The sequence below is a fragment of the Balaenoptera ricei genome, chromosome 7, assembly GCF_028023285.1.
Source record: "Balaenoptera ricei isolate mBalRic1 chromosome 7, mBalRic1.hap2, whole genome shotgun sequence".
NCBI lineage: Eukaryota > Metazoa > Chordata > Mammalia > Artiodactyla > Balaenopteridae > Balaenoptera > Balaenoptera ricei.
In genome coordinates, this window is record NC_082645.1 from 87173205 (window position 1) to 87195771 (window position 22567).

The 22567-nt window shown below is 40.2% G+C and overlaps 1 protein-coding gene across 5 annotated transcripts in view; it reads right to left on the reverse strand.

The window, feature by feature from the left end:
- The window catches only part of CASP8 (caspase 8), a 49824-nt gene extending 27765 nt beyond the window's left edge, over positions 1-22059 (reverse strand). The window contains exons 1-2 of one of the 5 annotated variants that reach the window (XM_059928451.1): positions 21964-22021; positions 342-405 (exon numbers count right to left, since the gene is read on the reverse strand). The gene's annotated coding sequence lies outside the window, so the exon portion shown is untranslated. Of the gene's footprint in view, positions 1-341; positions 406-2656; positions 2864-21963 lie in introns of those variants that run through there. The other 4 variants (XM_059928449.1, XM_059928453.1, XM_059928452.1 and 1 more) reach the window with 4 other exon arrangements.
- Positions 22060-22567: the final 508 nt, after the last annotated feature.

Sequence of the window (22567 nt, forward strand, 5' to 3'; positions counted from 1 at the left end):
TTGATAAGCTATAGCAGCAAAGTCAGTTGAGAGTTGAGTTTTGGTTTCTATTCTTTGACAACTCGGCATAAGGATGAGGCCTCTGTACAGATAACTGAACTTGGAGTATTTTCCCCTAAAAATCAGGGATGCATCAACCGAAGCTGGAGGGGCCTGGAGATCTGGGACCCGTGGGCCCTCACTATGGCCCTGGGAAGCACTGCTAACTCTCCTGGTTTCCGCATCTACACTCGTATACAAGGATCACCCCATGAGCCCCGAGGCCACCAGATCCCACCCTCAGTAGCCTAGAAAATTCTAGAATCAAAAACCTTCCTCTCTACAAGCCCATCCAACCTTACCAGAGGCAAGTCCCAGAACCCTCACAGCGGCAGCCGCTTCACAGGCCTCTCTCTCCTGGCACATCTAAGAAAAGAATGAAGTCAAATGAAGAACCAACAGCACAGCTCACTTACTTCCTGTTTTCGAAACTCCTGAGTCACTAGTGAGGTAGGCTGGCCTCCAGGCAGCACCCCCATCTAGATCTCTAAGAGGAAGCCTGTGGAAGAGGAGGCAGGTGCCGGGAGGGGACCCTGGCCACCTGAGCTTTGGCTCTGGCTGTGTGACTTTGGACGGGTCAGTTTCTCTTCGGGGCCTCCTTACCACATTCCAACAGGAGAAAGTTTGAACTGGATGATAGCTAAGAACCCTTTCTTTTCATATTGCAGGAATTTACAGATTTTTAGGGGCTCATTATGAAGACTTTAATGGTTTCATTCAATAATATTCATTGAGCACTCCTGAGTGGTCTTGAGATCTGTAAACTGCAGGCCCCTCACCACAGCTCTCAGAGGGTCTACTGACCCTCACAGAAACTCTCTTGGTTTCCCCATCTACACTCACATACACGATCACCTCCGTGAGCCCGAGGCCACAAGACCCCACCCTCAGCAGCCCAGAAAACTCTAGAATCATAGTCCTTCCTCCCAAAAGGCCCAATCGAGCTCACCAAAAAGACAAATCTTGGGGCCCTTACCATGAACTGGGCCCTGGAGATAGAACAGAGAACAAAGTACACATTAGCCCTGCCTTTTTGCTCTCAATCAGTTGAAATGTTTTCTGCTGATAAAACTAGAGAGAGAGAAAAAAAAAAAAAAAATCAAACACCTCTCTTCTTTGAAACTGCCTTTTTTCTTTCCCCAAATGGAATATTAGCTTTCAGAGGGCGGAGCTCACGACTGAGAGGATTAATGGGATGTCTGAAAGTGCCCCTCCACCTGCAGAGGGCTAGGGAAGGGTGCCGTGGTCCTATCGTGCCCTTTGCTACCCCGACTCTGCCCCAAGAACTCTGAGAGCACAGTAACAGAATGAAATCCTGTTAGTGGTTAAATCCTAGCCCAGGAGGTGCTCCCTGACTCTTTCTTGCGGCCTCCTGAGCATACACTCAGCTTTCATCCCGCCGTTTTATAGCTAGTTTCTGTCCGAGGCTGTGAGCTTCACAAAGGCAGAGACCGAATATTTCATGCCCGTTCTTAGGATGTGCCACAGGAGTAGCAATATCTAGAACATACAAAGGTTTCCTGCAAATCAACGAGGAAAAGAAACCCTGGAGAAGGACAATGGATATGGACACAGGGTTCCTTGACAGGGATACTCAGATGGCCAAAGTGTACGAATGACACTCAGACTCATGAGTAAGCTGGGAAGTGCCAAAATAAAGCAAGGAGCGCCCTACTTTGTACCTATCAGAAGGGCAAAGGTTTGCAAGCTGGATCAGGCTAAAGATTGGTGGGCAAGTTCTTCTATAGTCCTTATATAGGATTGAGAGACTGTCCATCATGGAATAATAAGTAGCGGTTACAAAGTGGGACCTGGCAAATTACATACAACTTAAAGTACAGTGCTTACTTGAAAAACAAAAAAAGTCAGAAACGGAACAAGCAGAATACAAGACAAATAATACTGATACGTGATAATAATTGCTAACACTTACTGGGTACTTAGTAGTGCCAGTCACTGTTCTAAGTGGCTCATGCTGTTATTATCAACTTAAATCTTCACAACCACCTCATGAGGGAGTGTTAAACCCACTTAATGATGAGGAAACAGAGGTACAGAGAAATTACTTTCTTGTTCCTGATCGCACAGTTTAAAAAGTAGCGTACACACACAAAACACGGACACATTTTGCAAAGATACAGAACAATTCAAGGATATGTATCAAAAGATTTAGAGGGTCATCTTTGGGAGGGTAGGAGATAGGGTGGGAGTGGGGAAATCAAAGAAAGTACCTAGAACAGAGCAGGGTAGAGGGGCCCGTAGGCCTTAGAGACCAAAGGCTACAGGGAATAGGGATCTGACAGGGTGATTAACTTAACCCTCTGCCCCAGGCCAAACGGAAAATAATATAAACATAAGTAGGTAAATAAAGTCTTGTAGAATTTCCAAAGTAATCCAGCAGGAGAGAGACAGTGTGTCTGTATTTGAGGCAGCAGAGGAACTGGAGATTCCTCAGAGTTAAAAAAGTAGCAAAGTCAGTGGTTGTGGTTCAGAGAGAAACCCAGTCCAAGATCCGGGGCCCTAGCAGGACCCAGAGGTGACTCCATTCCGCAGGTCTGATCTGCCCCTTGAGTGGGCAACGTGGTATCCAGAAGCCACTTCTGCACCAGACACTCACCTGCTCCACCCTGGCAACATCAGAGTCACCAAGCTCCCGATGCCAAGACCCCTAGACTGCCTAACTTCACACGTTCCAATTACTGAGGCGGGTTCTTACAACCGGAGAAAAATCCCTGGAAACGAGGCAAGGGGGAGGGGGAGGAAGGAGGTGGGGCTGGAAAGGCCTCCAGGAAGAAGTTTTCTTTTACTTTCGATCACTCAACCAGGCTTTTCTGCCTGTCCCTGCAGACTCACTTCCTGTTTCTCTCCTCTCCACATTCAGAATTTACTAGCGAATTCAGCAGGGCTTTGAAACATCGCGAGATAAAAGAAAGAGAACCTGTGAAACCATTGCCCTCCGGCAGAAGGGCAAAATCTGGTCTTCAGTAAGAGAGAAAGAAAATTCCTGAACAGAGAGAACTAGAGAATAAAACTGACTTTGAAAACTGGAAAACAGAGGTGACTCACTCGAACAGAAAATGTTTCTTATTTAAAGGAACCGATACCCAATTTCCAAACATTCAGAAGTGGGAGATGACAGACGATTCATCAATATGCAAACTAAAAACCAGGAAGCTGTATACTCACTACGTTTAGTGTATATAAGGCCTATGATTTTTAAAGGCAGATTTGAGACTGTCTGTGGCAAGTAAAAATGCCATTCTTCCTTGAAAGGGGTCTGGGGAAAGGAATTATTCCTCTATTCTGTGGCCCAAATCTCAGCACTGAAGCCATGGACCAGCCCCCCATATCATCTGGCAAGAGCTCTTCTTGGGTCGAAGCAGATCTCTTGCTGAGTTGTGGGGACATTCTGCACAAAAAGGGATGTGGGTCTGGCCCAGCCCTAAGCAAGGGTAACAGTCCCTGGCCAGTGCCGTGCCTTAGTGACCGGTACCTGTCCAGTGCCGAGCCTGGAGTGGTGGTAATGCGGAGATCTGTCCCCCAGGACCCTGAGCCCCCAAACCTCCCCAGCTTTTCTTCATCTTCCATCCCCTTCTCACCCTCTGCCTCCGTTTCCTGTTTGAATTTTTTTAAAGGTTTTCTGCCTTTTTGTTTTTACACCTTGTACATTTTATAACAAAAACACCAAAAATAATACAATACCTATATGTTGTACCTTTACATCAATTATCTCTAACTCTCACAGCAAAGTAGAGGATTGTTCTCCCATGTCATGGATGAGGAAACAGAGACTCAAATGAATACCCAAATTCGAACTCAGTCCTGTTGGACCAAAAACAAGGATTTTCCCACCATAACATACTATCTCCCCTTCCCCAACATTTAGGATTTGAAATGAACCATGTGGATGGAAGAGCAGTAAATTTAAACTAAGATAATGACCTATGCACAGAGGTCACAAGGTCACCTATGAAAAAGGAGTCCGCCTAATGGCACCTGCTAATATTTAATAAACATTTTGTGTGTGCAAGGCACAGCCACCCAAACTGGCTCATTTCACCTTCTGAACAATTCTCAGAAGTGGGTGCTCCCATTTGAGTGACAAAACTGAGGTTTGGAGAGGCGAAAGACTTGGACAAGTACCTTCAGCTAGTGAGTGGCAGAATGAGTTTTGTGTGCCTCTCTAAGACCCTGAGAGGTTAATCAGTGTCTGAGCATTAATACACACCCATGGTTCTCAACTTGACTGATCTGAGGGTTAACTGAGGAGGTTTAAAAAAAATACCAGTCTTCAGGCCCCAGCTTTGGAATTCCTACCTGAGCAGAATTACAGGAGGTAAAACAGACTGAGCACTTAAAGGAGTGCCTGGACTTTTGACAGTTCTCAGTAAATATTCACTACCACTGTGTTACATAAGCTCACAATATCTGTAAGATGGCTACGAATTATTAGACACGTTGTACAGATGAGGAAACTAAGTTCAGTGTCAGTCAGCTGACAAACTGCACGGCCAACACAGGATCCCAAGATTGTCTCACTTGAGAGTTTACGTCCATCCCCCAGCCCCCAGCCTGGCAGAAATGGATGACCCACCGCAGGCATCCAGGGGGCCATACTTAGGAGGAATGGGGGAGTCTCAGGGCTTTGATGTGTCATTTGTAAGGTATTGATCCTAGGCTCTCCCAGTCTTAGATCTTTTTAAAAAGGAAGATGAATAATCAACAAGTGAATTGTGAACCTGAAGTTGGTTAAATTCCTTTTGTGATCTTCTAGGATCAATATTAATTTACTTGCTCTAACCAGTTTCTTGCCTCCATCTTGAGCTGTCCGTCTGCGTGATTATTTACATCGAAATGAATAATGTACCTGGTCTTTAGTCCTGGGGAAGCTGGAAAACCTGGAGGTGCTTCAGTTCAGCAGGACATGGGGGAGCTGGCTCCTGCCCAGCGCAGGGTGAGGACAGCCTGGTTTGACTTAACTGCCGGGAGGTTTCCACCCTCCTGAATCTCAGCTCCCACCTGACGGCCTGCTCCAGAGACTCATGTCTGCTAATCTGCTAAAAGCAGATTTGGATCTGTACATTTCCCTGAGAAAGCCAAGAATGACTAAACCTCCTTTCAACTGGCTGGAGCACACCAGTCCCATTGATCTGGACTTGAACCACAGGACATTAGTCAAGGACAAATCAAGGACAAATACTGACAGTGAAACAAAAATCCCCTGAACAAGCATGCTCTTTTGTTGGTTACTTCTCTTTTAAGTTGTATACAACTGACCCATAGGCCAGGTGGCCACAGGCCAGGTGGTCTGGTATGTGCATTCTATTGGGCCCCTCTTCCCCCTTCCTCAAGCTGGCCTTGGCTCTGGCCTTAGACCCCTGAAGGGAATGGTGAGGGAAAGAAAAGGAGACTGCATTCCAATCCATCTATTTCATCCCCTCCCGGCCACGTGGGAAGAGACTCAGCCAATTCTCTAAAAGTTTTTAACAGCTAGGTTTTTAAGTCTTTGATTTTTGTTTTGGTATTGAGATGACTAGACAGTCATGAGCAGGTAGAAGAAGAGTTTACATCACTGACCCGAAGTGTATATTCTGCAGTTTGCTGGGTGCCAGTACTTGCCCCCTCTACTTCCACAAAAGATACTACTGCAAACAAGAACCCATCCCACTGATCTAGAAAGGAAGAAATTGAGGTAATTGTTGGGCTGTGATGCAATATTCATGTCATCAACTTAGCTTTTTAAATATTTTCTTGGAGGTCTGAGCACAGTCAAGGTGAAAGTCCTCCAAGTCCCAGCTACACTCTATGCCCACCCCCAGGAACCATTTCTTGGGAATAATTTCTCAGTACCTCAAACCCTAAGGACAAATGTCAAGAGCCATTAAATTTTTTTTTAATTATTATGGTAAAATATACATAACATAAAATTTACCATTCTAACCATATTTAAGTGTACATTTCAGTGGCATTAAGTACATTCACATTGTTGTGGTACCATCCCTATCATCCAAGAGCCACCGTTTTTTTAAATTGAAATATAGTTGGTTTACAATATTATGTTAGTTTCTGGTGTACAGCAAAGTGATTCATATATATATATACTTTTTAATATCCTTTTCCATTATGGTTTATCACAGGATATTGAATATAGTTCCCTGTGCTATACAGTAGGACCTTGTTGTTTATTTTATATACAGTATAGTTTGTAGCACGATGCAGTTTTAAAGTGTTCTCCCTACTTTATCTCATTTATCTCATTGGTGAGCACATTTTTTAGTCTAAAGCAGGCAGGGCAGGTGTTACAAAGACATTTAGAACACCAAAGGCCAGAAAGGTGAAGTGACTGAGCTGGGACTACCCAGCTACTGTATCTGCATGCAGCACTAGTGACTCCTTCTTTTAAAAAAAATCAAAAGATGGGAGGATTATTCCCTGAAACACATATTTTTTCCCTTTTAAAAGAAGTCACTCCTCGGGACTTCCCTGGTGGCATGGTGGTTAAGAATCCGCCTGCCAACACAGGGGACATGGGTTAGAGCCCTGGTCCAGGAAGATCCCACATGTCGCAGAGCAGCTAAGCCCATGCGCCACAACTACTGAGCCTGTGCTCTAGAGCCCGCGAGCCACAACTACTGAGCCCACGTGCCACAACTACTGAAACCCACGCACCTAGAGCCCGTGCTCCGCAACAAGAGAAGCCACCGCAATGAGAAGCCCGTGCACTGCAGAGTAGCCCCCGATCGCTGCAACTAGAGAAAGCCCACATGCAGCAACGAAGACCCAACGCAGCCAAAAATAAATAAATAAATAAATAAATTTATTTTAAAAAAAAGAAGAAGAAGAAGTCACTCCTCATTTTCTGCAAGGGAAATTCATTTCATTTTTTCTCGGTACAAAAAGGATTTCAAGAATGTCTATGGTAGTAACAGTTAAACACTTTCATTTTAAAAATTGGGTAATGATTTTTTTCCTCAAAGCTATTACTAAAAATAATTACAATACACCCGTTCTCAGTAGTAGCACAGCTAGCATGCAGATACAGGTAAGCCCAGGTGAGATGGCCAAGTGGCAAAATGTGTTTTTGGGGTCTTCCCTGGATAGGACATTGTTTCTTCCCCCAGAAGTGTCCTCCCAGGCTCACTTGGATTCCTATCTACTCCAGCTTTCAACAGACCCTGAAACAAAATGATGTAGTAGGAGGGTTAGTGCAATTTCTTATTTATCTTTCTTGTGATAGTCTACACAAAAGGAAAAGCAAACATATATTTGCATTGACTTTAATTTTTGCACTAATTATTTGTATATTTGTATAAACATTGTGTGCATGTGTGTGTATTCTATCATTTTTTCATCTAACTCTATCTTGTATCTCTTTCTACATTAGTACTTATGAACGGCCTCTGTCCTCTTTATTACTGCTCAGTGCTTCTAAGCTAGAGTTTAACACTGCTTGGGACAATGTGCATTTTAGCCAGTGTCTCTGCAAACCCACTGGGGTTCCTCAGAACAAGTTGAAGAGAAAAAAATGGCATGTTGTACCTGAGGCTGACCCTGGGAGCCATGCTGTCTGATTCACTCACAGGAAGGGGCAGTTGGCCAGGGAGCAAAAGGGCCAGGTTTTAGGACTGGGTCTCCGGTTATAAATGCTCCAAATCAGACTTTCTCTTTTTCTTTTTTTGTTTTTTTCCTCTCTAAAGGTATTCAGAAGGAGATTAAGCTAAAGAGCCCAGATAATAGTCATTCCAATGAACACCTTAGAGGTGTTGATAAAATCTATATTCATTCATGATTAAACAAACATTGATTAAGTGCCCAGTGATTGTTTATGTTTCACAAAATGAAAAGAAAAGGTCATGGGTAGACACAAAAGCTAGGTTATCAAGTTAACTTTTTTGTGCTTTACAACATTATGATACAAACTTCCAGTTTCTGAGAGAATGAGTCATCCCGCATCTGACACAACATATTGTAGAGGCTCCGAATATGCCTAAAGATTATTTTGAGATGGAGGCAAATGAGAATCAGCAGATACAGAAAGAAGCCTTTTGTAGCATCCCTTATCTGACTAAAAGTAGCAGATTCTGAGAAATGAAGTCTGCCATGAATCCCTCTCCCAGGGAAGATTTATGGCCATGAAGAAGAAAGTCTGCACCAAGATGGACCTGCATGAACAAATGTAGTTTGCCCAATGTATTTACCTTCCCAAAGTTTATCACTCTCGGAAGCCTAAACCCTTTATTACCTTTGTCTTGTCACTTCTCTGCATATTTATTGTTCTTTGCTAAGATGCTATATAAGCCCAAGTTCTAACCACCCTTTTGAGTTCCGAATCCCTGAGGTTTCTCCGGCTTGATGTGCTTTGCATGCATAATAAACTGTTTTTCTCTTGTTCATCTGGCTTTTGTCAGTATAATTTGCAGGGTCTGAGGCAAAGAGCTTAGGAGGGTACAGAGAAAAAGGTTTTCCTCCTCTACAGAGTCAAGAGTCATCCCAGTGAAAGAGCAGAGAGGCATGGTCTCCTTCTTGTTTCTCACTCTCTTTTGTGCAAGGATGATGAATGAAATTTTCCTGGTGGCTCAGAATTTCAGCTAAATCTCAACAGTTAAGGACGACTGTATCCCTATATACTAAAGAGAAAATGCTGACCGCATTCTGGTGGGAGTAATAAAAGACAGTGTATTAATCATGTCTTTTATTTTGTACTTTCAATGCTTCCACATCTTGAGGCCTTGCTCATCCTAGAGAGACTGCCCCTCCCCAGGTGTTTCATTCCCAGAAAGACCACACACCAGGCCGGCCAGCGAGGCTTTCAAATGCAGATCAACCAATGCAGAGTCCCTACCCCCAACCACCTCCTTCATCAAGATTTTACACTCTGGGACACTATTCCCCTGCACTCTAGAGACATGTACCAGAAAACTAGGGGCACCCCTTACATCCCAGAGCCCATTGAAATGAGGCAGACTAACCCAACCTAAGCCTGATTGCCCTGCCTCAACAATTCCTTCCCACGGAAACCACGATGAAGGCTCTTGCCCACATTTCCCCTTCATATCATCTGCCTCCTGACCAACTGATGCTTTCCCATGTGGTCCTGCATGGTGTGCCCCTTCTCCTGGGATCTGTAAGTATAAACTTCCTCAAGACAGTCATTTCCATGTCTGCATATCTCACCATACCTGATTAAAGCAAATCCCAGGTACCCTTACAACTGATATCCACACTGGTTTTTTTTGACACTTTCCACCCCATCCTGTATAGTCTACAGGAGCAGAAGATGGAGTTCCTTCAGAGAGAGAATCAGGGCAGAAGGAGAACTGAAATTTAGGTGAGACTGGATCCAGTGGCAGAGGAATGGACTTATGCTTGTCTACAGAGTCCTAGTGAGGAGGGAAAAGAGAAAATATACCTATTGCAACGTTATGGGGTGGGGCAGAGTCTTGTGGAACTAAACCCTTAATCTGTGAGATCTGATGCTATCTCCAGGTACGTAGTTTCAGAACTGAGTTAAATTCCTGGTCAGTGTCCTCAGAGAATTGAGTTAATTGCTTGGTGGTGTGAGAAGAAAATACACAGCAGAATTAGGGAACACCCTCACTTCTCACACCAACTGCAACTTCAAGAGGTTCCCAAAAACACCCTGAGGTGTGATAATTGAAGGCTATTAAACTCATAGTTATGATTTATTACAGGGAAAAGATACAGATTAAAATGAGTCCAGCAGGTACATGTAAAAGTATGAAATTAGAACACTCCCTGACACCATGCACAAAAATAAACTCAAAATGGATTAAAGACCTAAGTGTAAGGCCAGACACTATCAAACTCTTAGAGGAAAACATAGGCAGAACACTCTATGACATAAATCACAGCAAGATCCTTTTTGACCCAGCTCCTAGAGAAATGGAAATAAAAACACAAATAAACAAATGGGACCTAATGAAACTTAAAAGCTTTTGCACAGCAAAGGAAACCATAAACAAGATCAAAAGACAACCCTCAGAATGGGAGAAAATATTTGCAAATGAAGCAACTGACAAAGGATTAATCTCCAAGATTTACAAGCAGCTCATGCAGCTCAATAACAAAAAAACAAACAACCCAATACAAAAATGGGCAGAAGACCTAAATAGACATTTCTCCAAAGAAGATATAAAGACTGCCAACAGACACATGAAAGCATGCTCAACATCATTAATCATTAGAGAAATGCAAATCAAAACTACAATGAGATATCATCTCACACCGGTCAGAATGGCCATCATCAAAAAATCTAGAAACAATAAATGCTGGAGAGGGTGTGGAGAAAGGGGAACACTCTTGCACTGTTGGTGGGAATGTAAATTGATACAGCCACTATGGAGAACAGTATGGAGGTTCCTTAAAAAACTAAAAATAGAACTACCATATGACCCAGCCATCCCACTACTGGGCATATACCCTGAGAAAACCATAATTCAAAAAGAGTCATGTACCAAAATGTTCATTGCAGCTCTATTTACAATAGCCAGGACATGGAAGCAACCTAAGTGTCCATCATCAGATGAATGGATAAAGAAGATGTGGCACATATATACAATGGAATATTACTCAGCCATAAAAAGAAACGAAATGGAGGTATTTGTAATGAGGTGGATGGAGTTAGAGTCTGTCATACAGAGTGAAGTAAGTCAGAAAGAGAAAAACAAATACAGTATGCTAACACATATATATGGAATCTAAGGAGAAAAAAAAAAAAGGTCAGGAAGAACCTAGTGGCAAGATGGGAATAAAGACACAGACCTACTAGAGAATGGACTTGAGGATATGGGGAGGGGGAGGGGTGAGATGTGACAGGGTGAGAGAGTGGCATGGACATATATACACTACCAAACGTAAAATAGATAGCTAGTGGGAAGCAGCCGCATAGCACAGGGAGATCAGCTTGGTGCTTTGTGACCACCTAGAGGGGTGGGATGGGGAGGGTGGGAGGGAGGGAGATGCAAGAGGGAAGAGATATGGGAACATATGTATATGTATAACTGATTCACTTTGTTATAAAGCAGAAACTAACACACCATTGTAAAGCAATTATACTTCAATAAAGATGTTTAAAAAAAAAAAAAAATGAGTCCAGGATTCCATAGCTGAGCTTCCAGTTGTCTTCTCCGCATGGAGTCATGGGAAGCATTAACCCCTCCCAGCACTGAGGTGTGATGATACACACTAAGTACTGCCACTGAGGAAATCTCATCGGAGCCTTGGTGTCCAGTCTTTATTGGGGTTCTGTGGCCATCTGCCTGCATGCTGACCTCAGTCTCTAGCCCCTGTGGAGGTTGAGCTGATACCCTGTGACAGAAATCCCTCAACATAAATCACATTTTAAAACTTCCTGGGGAATTCCCTGGCAGTCCAGTGGTTAGGACTTGATGCTTTCACTGCCTGGTGCTTTCAATCCCTGGTTGGGGGACTAAGATCCCACAAGCTGCCCAGTGCAGCCCCAAAACCAACAAACTTTCTGGCATAGTCCAAAGCCCCCAGGTAAACAAAGACATTCTTATCAGGCACAACATTTCAAGGTCATAGAGATTACCTCCCAGAGACCAAGGACAAAGGTCAGACCTCTCTTTGAGCAAAGTTCAAGTCTTCATTACATACCTAAATAGATTGGAGTGCTTGAAAGAAGATGAGACTTGTATCTCACTGCCTAGCTGGAGGCTTAATGAGCTGCAGAAGCTCAGAGGACCATTATAGTGAGTCCATAGAAGCGGAATGCTTTGAGAAAGTTCTTGGGAGACCCTCACTTGCAATCTCTGGTACTGGGGGCAATGTGAACATGGAAATTGTGCCTGCATCACACTTGGAACATGAAGGTAAGAAAATTGTTGATGTCACCACTGCTCAGCAAAGAGAAGCCAGAACGGAAACAAGATACGAGTCAGGATTTTCTTATGGGACAAAATGGATAAATGAGAAGGCTGCCTGGCTCTAAACCTCTTGATTGGAGCCCACCCAGAAGATCTGCTTTCCAGGGCCTTGATAATGTGGTGTTCACCCCTGGGGCTAGGATCTTGATTGTGATGGGCAGGATTCTATACTAATTCTCAAAAACTCCACTGTAACTGTGCTGGGGAAAGTTGGAATTCCCCACATATCTGGGTGGATGTGTCAGGACTTGGATGCCTCCCATGGCAGTAGGCACCAACTGCCAAGGGAGATCTGCAGCTGAGCAGAAAGATCTTTTCTTCTTTACCTCCTACCCTGTGCCTCTCTGGGGGAAGCAGAAGACATGGAGTGGGTAAAGAGAAATGACAAAGAAGAAAAAACAGTCCCCTCCTCAACTGATGTTTCCCTAGCTAAGATTCATTCCTGAGCTGAGGGTAACGGGATCCTTTGACTTCAGTTGAGATGGAAACTTTTAAATATCTGAACTAAATTTTTAACAGGTGAAATGAGTCATAATATTATAGCCTTCTTATAACCAAAAGAGCTGAAAGCTGTGGGATCTGCCCAATGTCTAGTCAGGCCATCACAGAAGATTTCTCACACCATCATTGAAAATAGTGATAGGGAAAAAAAATAAGTGCACTTTCTATTGGTAGGCCAATGAGTTCAGCCCAAACAATAAAATAAATACTAGTTCATTTTGGGTTTTTGGTGTTATTATTATTTTTTTAAGCACCATTTTATCTACCACCTTGGTCTCCTTTAAAAAAATTGAATCAATAATTAATAATTTGCTAAAAAAGAAAGCACCAAGCCCAGACAGGTTCACTGTCAAATTCTACCAGACACTTAAGGAAGAAACCAATTACATCAATTCTCATGATCTCTTCCAGATGTAGAAGCAGAGAGACTACTTCTTAACTCATTTTATGAGGTCAGTATTACCCTAATAGCAAAACCAGACAAAAGCATTACAACAAAGTAAAACTATAGACTGATATCTCTCATGAACATAGAATGCAAAAATCTTGAACAAAATATTAGCAAATTGAATCAACATTGTATAAAGATTTCTACACCAAGACCAGCAGAGATTTATTCTAGGTGTGCAAGCTGGTTCAACATTTGAAAATCAATTAATGTAAGCCATCATATCAATAAGATTTTTAAAAATTGTGTGATTATATCAATAAGTGCAGAAATAGCATTTGACAAAATCCACCACCCATTTATGACCAAAATTTTTAGCATGTTAAGAATAGGGGGAACTTCCTCAGCCTGATAAAGAACATCTACAAAAAATCTACAGTTGACCTCATACTTAATAATGAGAAACTAGATGATTTCCCCCTAAGATAGGAACAAGGCAAGGATATTCCCTCTCACAACTCCTTTTTGACATCATACTGGAAGTCCTAGTTAATGCAATAAGATAATAAAAGGTACACAGATTTGAAAGGAAAAAATAAAACCATCTTTGTTCACAGATGACATGATTGTCTGTGAAGAAAACCTCAGAGATACTCCTGGAACTAGTAAGCAATTATACTAAGGTTGTAGGATAGAGGTTACTATACAAACATTCACCACTTTCTGATACACCTGCGAAGAATAATTGGAATTTGAAATTTAAAATATACACTATTCAAGGGAGATGCAAGAGGGAGGAGATATGGAGATATATGTATATGTATAGCTGATTCACTTTGTTATAAAGCAGAAACTAACACACCATTGTAAAGCAATTATACTCCAATAAAGATGTTAACAAATATATATATATACACTATTCACATTAGCACCAAAAAATGAAACACATAGGTATAAATCTAAAAAAAAATATATATATACATATATACAAATATATATATGTATGTGTACACACACACTAGATTATATGAGAAAACAATAAGACTCTGATGAGAGAAATCAAAGATCTAAATAAATGGAGAGGTATCCCATGTTCATGAATAGAAAGACTCAATATTGTTAAGATGTCAGTTCTTCCTAACTTGATCTGTGGATTCAATGCAAAATCCCAATCAAAATCCCAACAAGATACATTGTGGATCTTTACAAACTGATTCTAAAGTTTGTACAGAAAGGCAAAAGACCTAGAATAGTCAGCACAAAACTGAAGAAGAAGAACAAAGTTGGAAGGCTTTGAGAGTTACTATAAACTTCAAGACTTACTCTAAAGCTACAGTAGACAGTGTGTTATTGGTGAAAGAATTGACCAGTGGAACAGAATAAAGGGCCCAGAAATAGAGCCACACAAATATAGACAACTTGATCATTGACAGAGAAGCAAAGACAATCAAATGGAAAAAGGATAGTCTTTTCATCAAATGGAAACTGGCACAAAAGACATCCACATTAAAAAATAAAAGAAAAAAAAACTAGATTCTGACCTTACACATTTCACAAAAAATAACTCAAAATGGATCTTAGATATAAATGTAAAACACAAATTTTTAAAACTTTTAGGAGGTAACATAGAAAAAAACCTGGATGACCTTGGGCTTGGTGATGAATTTTTAGATAGAACAACAAAAGCATAATCAATGAAAGAAATAATTGACAAGCTGGACTTTATTAAAATTAAAAACTTCTGTTCTTCAAAAGAGAATGAAGAGTTAGAGGATAATCCACCCAATTATAAGGTGGGCAAAAGATTTGAAAAGACACCTCACCAAAAAAGATATACAGATGGCAAATAAGCATATGAAAAGATGTTCAACATTGTACGTCATTAGGGAATTGCAAATTAAAACAACAATGAGACACCAATATGTACCTTCTAGAATCAATAAAACAAAACACTGACAACACCAGATACTAGCAAGAGTGTGTAGCAACAGGAACTCTCATTCATTGCTGGTGGGAATGAAAAATGGTACAAACACTCTGGAAGAGAGTTTGATAATTTTTCCTAAAATTAAACATATTCTTGCCATAAACCCAGCAATTATTCTCATAGGTATGTGCCCAAAGGAGTTGAAAACTTATGTCCACACACACACAAAAACTGCATATGAATGTTTATAGCAAATTTATTCATAATTCATAATTGCCAAAACTTGGAAGCAACCAAGATATCCTTCAGTAGGTGAATGAATAAACAAACTGTGGTACATCCATACCATGGAATATTATTCAGCAATAAAAAGGAATGAGTTATCAAGCCATGAAAAGACGTGGAGGAAACGTAAGTGCATAAGTGAAAGAGCCCAGTCTGAAAAGACTATGTACTGTATGATTCCAACAATATGACATTCTGGAAAAGGTAAAACTAGAGAGACAGTAAAAAGATCAGTGGTTGCCAGAGATTAGGGGAAGGGTGAATAGATGGAGCACAGGGGACTTTTAGGACACTCAAACGATTCTATATGACACTGTAATGGTGGATACGTGACATTTTGCATTTGGCAAAACCACTAAAATATGTACAACCTGAAGAGTGAACCCTAAAGTAAACTATAGATTTAGTTAGTAACAATAATGTACCAGTATTGGTTCATTAATTGTAACAAATGTACCACACTAATGCAAAATGCTAATAATAGAGGAAAGACAGGGTAGACAGCAGAAGCAAGAAGAACTACAATCCTGCAGCCTGTGGAACAAAAACCACTTTCACAGAAATATAGACAAGATGAAAACGCAGAGGGCTATATACCAGATGAAGGAACAAGATAAAACCCCAGAAAAACAACTAAATGAAGTGGAGAGAGGTAATTTTCCAAAAGAAGAATTCAGAATAATGAGAGTGAAAATGATCCAGGACCTCGGAAAAAGAATGGAGGCAAAGATCGAGAAGATGCAAGAAATGTTTAACAAAGACCTAGAAGAATTAAAGAACAAACAAACAGAGATGAACAATACAATAACTGAAATGAAAAATACACTAGAAGGAATCAGTAGCAGAATAACTGAGGCAGAAGAACGGATAAGTGACCTGGAAGACAGAATGGTGGAATTCACTGCCACGGAACAGAATAAAGAAAAAAGAATGAAAACAAATGAAGACAGCCTAAGAGACCTCTGGGACAACATAAAATGCAGCAACATTCGTATTATAGGGGTCCCAGAAGGAGAAGAGAGAGAGAAAGGACCAGAGAAAATATTTGAAGAGATTATAGTTGAAAACTTCCCTATCATGGGAAAGGAAATAGCCACCCAAGTCCAGGAAGTGCAGAGAGTCCCATACAGGATAAACCCAAGGAGAAACACGCTGAGACACATAGTAATCAAAGTGGCAAAAATTAAAGACAAAGAAAAATTATTGAAAGCAACAAGGGAAAAATGACAAATAACATGCAAGGGAACTCCCATAAGGTTAACAGCTGATTCCTCGGCAGAAACTCTACAAGCTAGAAGGGAGTGGCATGACATATTTAAAGTGATGAAAGGGAAGAACTTACAACCAAGATTACTCTACCCTGCAAGGAACTCATTCAGATTCATTGGAGAAATCAAAAGCTTTACAGACAAACAAAAGGTAAGAGAATTCAGCACCACCAAACTAGCTCTACAACAAATGCTAAAGGAACTTCTCTAAGTGGGAAACACAAGAGAAGAAAAGCACCTACAAAATCAAACCCAAAACAATTAAGAAAATGGTAATAGGAACATACATATCGATAATTACCTTAAACGTGAATGGATTAAATGCTCCAACCAAAACACACAGGCTCACTGAATGGATACAAAAACAAGACCCATATATATGCTGTCTACAAGAGACCCACTTCAGACCTAGGGACACATAAACACTGAAAGTGTGGGGATGGAAAAACATATTCCATGCAAATGGAAATCAAAAGGAAGCTGGAGTAGCAGTACTCATATCAGATAAAATTGACTTTAAAATAAAGAATGTTACAAGAGACAAGGAAGGACACTACATAATGATCAAGGGATCAATCCAGGAAGAAGATATAACCATTATAAATATATATACACCCAACATAGGAGCACCTCAATACATAAGGCAACTGCTAATAGCTATAAAAGAGGAAATCGACAGTAATACAATAATAGTGGGGTACTTTAACACCTCACTTACAACAATGGACAGATCATCCAAACAGAAAATTAATAAGGAAACATAAGCTTTAAATGAGACAATAGACCAGATAGATTTAGTTGATATTTATAGGACATTCCATCCAGAAACAGCAGATTATACTTTCTTCTCAAGTGCGCATGGAACATTCTCCAGGACAGATCACATCTTGGGTCACAAATCAAGCCTCAGTAAATTTAAGAAAATTGAAATCATATCATGCATCTTTTCTGACCACAACGCTATGAGATTAGAACTCAATTACAGGGAAAAAAACGTAAAAAACACAAACACATGGAGGCTAAACAATACATTACTAAATAACCAAGAGATCACTGAAGAAATCAAAGACGAAATCAAAAAATACCTAGAGACAAATGACAATGAAAACACGAAGATCCAAAACCTATGGGATGCAGCAAAAGCAGTTCTAAGAGGGAAGTTTATAGCAATACAATCATACCTCAAGAAACAACAAACATCTCAAATAAACAATCTAACCTTACACCTAAAGGAACTAGAGAAAGAAGAACAAACAAAACCCAAAGTTAGCAGAAGGAAAGAAATCATAAAGATCAGAGCAGAAATAAATGAAATAGAAACAAAGAAAACAATAGCAAAGATCAATAAAACTAAAAACTGGTTCTTTGAGAAGATAAACAAAATTGATAAACCATTAGCCAAACTCATCAAGAAAAAGATGGAGAGAACTCACATCAATAAAATTAGAAATGAAAAAGGAGAAGGTAAAACGGACACCGCAGAAATACAAAGCATCATAAGAGACTACTACAAGCAACTCTATGTCAATAAAATGGACAACCTGGAAGAAATGGGCAAATTCTTAGAAAGGTATAACCTTCCAACACTGAACCAGGAAGAAATAGAAAATATGAACAGACCAATCACCAGTAATGAAATTGAAACTGTGATTTAAAATCTTCCAACAAACAAAAGTCCAGGACCAGATAGCTTCACAGGTGAATTCTATAAAATATTTAGAGAAGAGCTAACACCCATCCTTCTCAAACTCTTCCAAAAAATTGCAGAGAAAGGAATACTGCCAAACTCATTCTATGAGGCCACCATCACCCTGATGCCAAAATCAAAGATACTACAAAAAATTACAGACCAATATCACTGATGAATATAAATGCAAAAATCCTCAACAAAATACTAGCAAACAGAATCCAACAACACATTAAAAGGATCATACACCATGATCAAGTGGGATTTATCATAGGGATGCAAGGATTCTTCAATATATGCAAATCAATCAATGTGATACACCATATTAACAAATTGAAGAAGAAAAACCATATGGTCATCTCAATAGATGCAGAAAAAGCTTTTGACAAATTTAACACCCATTTATGATAAAAACTCTCCAGAAAGTGGGCATAGAGGGAACTTCCCTCAACATAATAAAGGCCATATATGAAAAACCCACAGCAAACATCATTCTCAATGATGAAAAACTGAAAGCATTTCCTCTAAGATCAGGAAAAAAACAAGGATGTCCACTCTCACCACTATTATTCAAAATAGTTTTGGAAGTCCTAGCCACGGCAATCAGAGAAGTAAAAGAAATAAAAGGAATACAAATTGGAAAAGAAGAAGTAAAACTGTCACTGCAGATGACATGATACTATACATAGAGAATCCTAAAGATGCCATCAGAGAACTACTAGAGCTAATCAATGAATCTGGTAAAGTTGCAGGATACAAAATTAAGGCACAGAAATCTCTTGCATTCCTATACACTAATGATGAAAAATCTGAAAGAGAAATTAAGGAAACACTCCCATTTACCATTGCAACAAAAAGAATAAAATACCTAGGAATAAACCTACCTAGGGAGACAAAAGACCTGTATGCAGAAAACTATAAGACACTGATGAAAGAAATTAAAGATGAGACAAACAGATGGAGAGATATACTATGTTTTTGGATTGGAAGGATCAATATTGTGAAAATGACTATACTACCCAAAGCAATCTACAGATTCAATGCAATCCCTATCAAATTACCAATGGCATTTTTTACAGAACTAGAACAAAAAATCTTAAAATTTGTATAGAGACACAAAAGATCCTGAATAGACAAAGCGGTCTTAAGGGAAAAAAACGGAGCTGGAGGAATCAGACTCCCTGACTTCAGACTATACTACAAAGCTACAGTAATCAAGACAATATGGTACTGGCACAAAAACAGAAATACAGATCAATGGAACAGGATAGAAACCCCAGAGATAAACCCACACACCTATGGTCAACTAATCTATAACAAAGGAGGCAAGGATATACAAAGGAGAAAAGAAAGTCTCTTCAATAAGTGGTGCTGGGAAAACTGGACAGCTACATGTAAAAGAATGAAATTAGAACACTCCCTAACACCATACACAAAAATAAACTCAAAATGGATTAGAGACCTAAATGTAAGACCAGACACTATAAAACTCTTACAGGAAAGCATAGGAAGAACACTCTCTGACATAAATCACAGCAAGATCTTTTTTGATCCACCTCCTAGAGTAATGGAAGTAAAACCAAAAATAAACAAATGGGACCTAATGAAACGTAAAAGCTTTTGCACAGCAAAGGAAACCACAAACCAGACGAAAAGACAACCCTCAGAATGGGAGAAAATATTTGCAAACGAATCAATGGACAAAGGATTAATCTCCAAAATATATAAACAGCTCATTCAGCTCAATATTAAAAAACAAAAACAAAAAAACCCAATCCAAAAATGGGCAGAAGACCTAAACAGACATTTCTCCAGAGAAAACATACAGATGGCCAAGAAGCACCTGAAAAGCTGCTCAACATCACTAATTATTAGAGAAATGCAAATCAAAACTACAATGAGGTATCACCTCACACTAGTTAGAATGGGCATCATCAGAAAATCTACAAACAACAAATGCTGGAGAGGGTGTGGAGAAAAGGGAACCCTCTTGCACTGTTGGTGGGAATGTAAATTGATACAGCCAGTATGGAGAACAGTATGGAGGTTCCTTAAAAAAACTAAAAATAGAATTACCATATGATCCAGCAATCTGACTACTGGGCATACACCCAGAGAAAACCATAATTCAAAAAGACACATGCACCCCAATGTTCATTGCAGCACTATTTACAATAGCCAGGACATGGAAGCAACATAAATTCCCATCGATAGACGAATGGATAAAGAAGATGGGGCACATATATACAATGGAATATTACTCAGCCATAAAAAGGAACGAAATTGGGTCAATTGTAGAGACGTGGATGGATCTAGAGACCGTCAGAGTGAAGTAAGTCAGAAAGAGAAAAACAAATATCCTATCTTAACTCATATATATGGCACCTAGAAAAATGGTACAGATGAACCGGTTTGCAGGGCAGAAATTGAGACACAGATGTAGAGAACAAACGTATGGACACCAAGGGGGGGAAGTGGTGGGGGAGGGTGGTGATGGTGGGATGAACTGGGAGATTGGGATTGACATGTATACACTAATATGTATAAAATGGATAACTAATAAGAACCTGCTGTATAAAAAAATAAATAAAATAAAATTCAAAAATTAAAAATGTAATAATAGAGGAAAAGGTGTGGAGAGAGGAAGGATGGTGGGGAGGCATATGGGAACTCTGTACTTTCTGCTCAGTTTTTCCAGTTTTTCTAAAGCTATTCTAAAAAATAAAGTCTATTACTTTAAAAAAAAGTCTCACTCATATAAGATCACTGATTAATAGATAAAGATGCCACTGCAATGAAGTGAAGAAAGAATGGTGTTTATATAAATAATGACAGGTCAGTTGGATAGCCATATAAAAATGAATCTTTATCTCCTACCTACAGAAAATTCAAATCTAGAGGATCATAAATCTAAATATGAAAAGCAAAGCAACAATGCTTTTATAACAAACCCTAAGAGAATGTCTTCATGATGGACTCTTAAATAGGACACCAAAAGTGCTAACCATAAGGGGAAAAAAAGGGTCAGCTGGACTGTTTCAGAATTAAGAGTTTCTGTTCAGAAGAGGATGCCATTAAGAGAGTAAAAAGGCAAGCAGGGAGCAGGAGAAGAAGTTATGATACGGAGCAATCTCTAAGATGTGCTGGTTAGTAAGAAGGGGTATTGCAGAACAGCATGACTAGAATGATAAACAGATGCACACAGGGCCACCGCTAGACATCATAATGGTGCCTCCTCTGCGTCCCAGCCCCTTCGATACTGTGGACCAACACCTCCAAAATGGAAATCCTTCAAATGATTTTCTGAAGGAAAATTTGCATCTTGTTTTGAAATGAGTATTAACTGAAAGACACACTCAGGCAGAAAACCTAAACTGATGATTTTGCCACTTGGGATCGTCCGTCACGGGCCACTTCTGTCAGCCGCGTCCCCACCAGATCTGGTTGGATATTCATTCAGCAGACAAGCTGGTTACACACCAGAGTCCCTTACGCAGGACCTTCATACAACTCGGCAACTTCCCCATGATTTTCTTGCCCTACATTTCCTATTATATTGTTCTGGATATTTTTCTTTGTCTTGTTAATTATTTAAGCAGTGGAAAAAGAGAGAATTAATCACCATGACTAAGGAAGTAGGGTGTTTGGACCTCAAAAATTGAGGCTGTTATTCATTAACTGGTTGGGCCAAGGAGAATTATAAGAAATCCTGCAACCCCTGGGGCAAAGCAGAGCTGAGGAGAAAGACAGAGTCAGGATAAAGGATCTCCAACCCCAAAGGTACAACCAACCCCAAATGGGCTCTCGGCTGATTTCAGAAGAAAGTTGTAATACATACACATATATATGTATGTATATATATTCAATTAAAAGAAAGTATCACCTGGGTGTCCCTGGGGCCACCAGCCTAGACCGCTCCAGAAACAAATCAGTTCCTTCCTAAAATTCCAGATAAATCTTACCAGAAGGCCAATACAGGTGCTTCTTTCTGGGATGTGTTCTTGCCAAGAAACGCCTCAAAAATATAATGAAAGTAAAATGAAGAACATATTGCTAGTGTTCCTGTGAACATAACTGCTGGAATTTCCACAGGCAGAACAGATTCAGCAAATCAGTGTGAGAGGGTGGGGAGGCGAGCAGGAAATGAGACACGCCCTCTTCCATGTCTTGGCTTCATGACCGGTCATGCAGAGGAGAGGAGAGAGAACATGCCAGGGAAGTGAGGTACCCAAACTGGAGCCTGGGCTGGTCAATTTAGGTCTCAGTCCAATTTCTACATTCCAAAAGGAGGGAGTTAGGCTAGATAATCTCTAAGAACACTTTCAGTTCAAACACTTAAGGAGTGCATTTAATATGTTCTTTTTTTCATTCAGGGACTCAACTGTTTTTCTTCTAGGACTCTAGTAAGTTAAGACATTCATTCATTTAAATATATAGAGAGAGAGAGCATATATATACATGCCTATATGTATGTTTATATGTCTATACACACACACACACACAGAGGCGGGGGGAGAGAGAGAGACCCTATTTTGAGCCAGATAGTGTTCTGGCATAAAGCAGTGA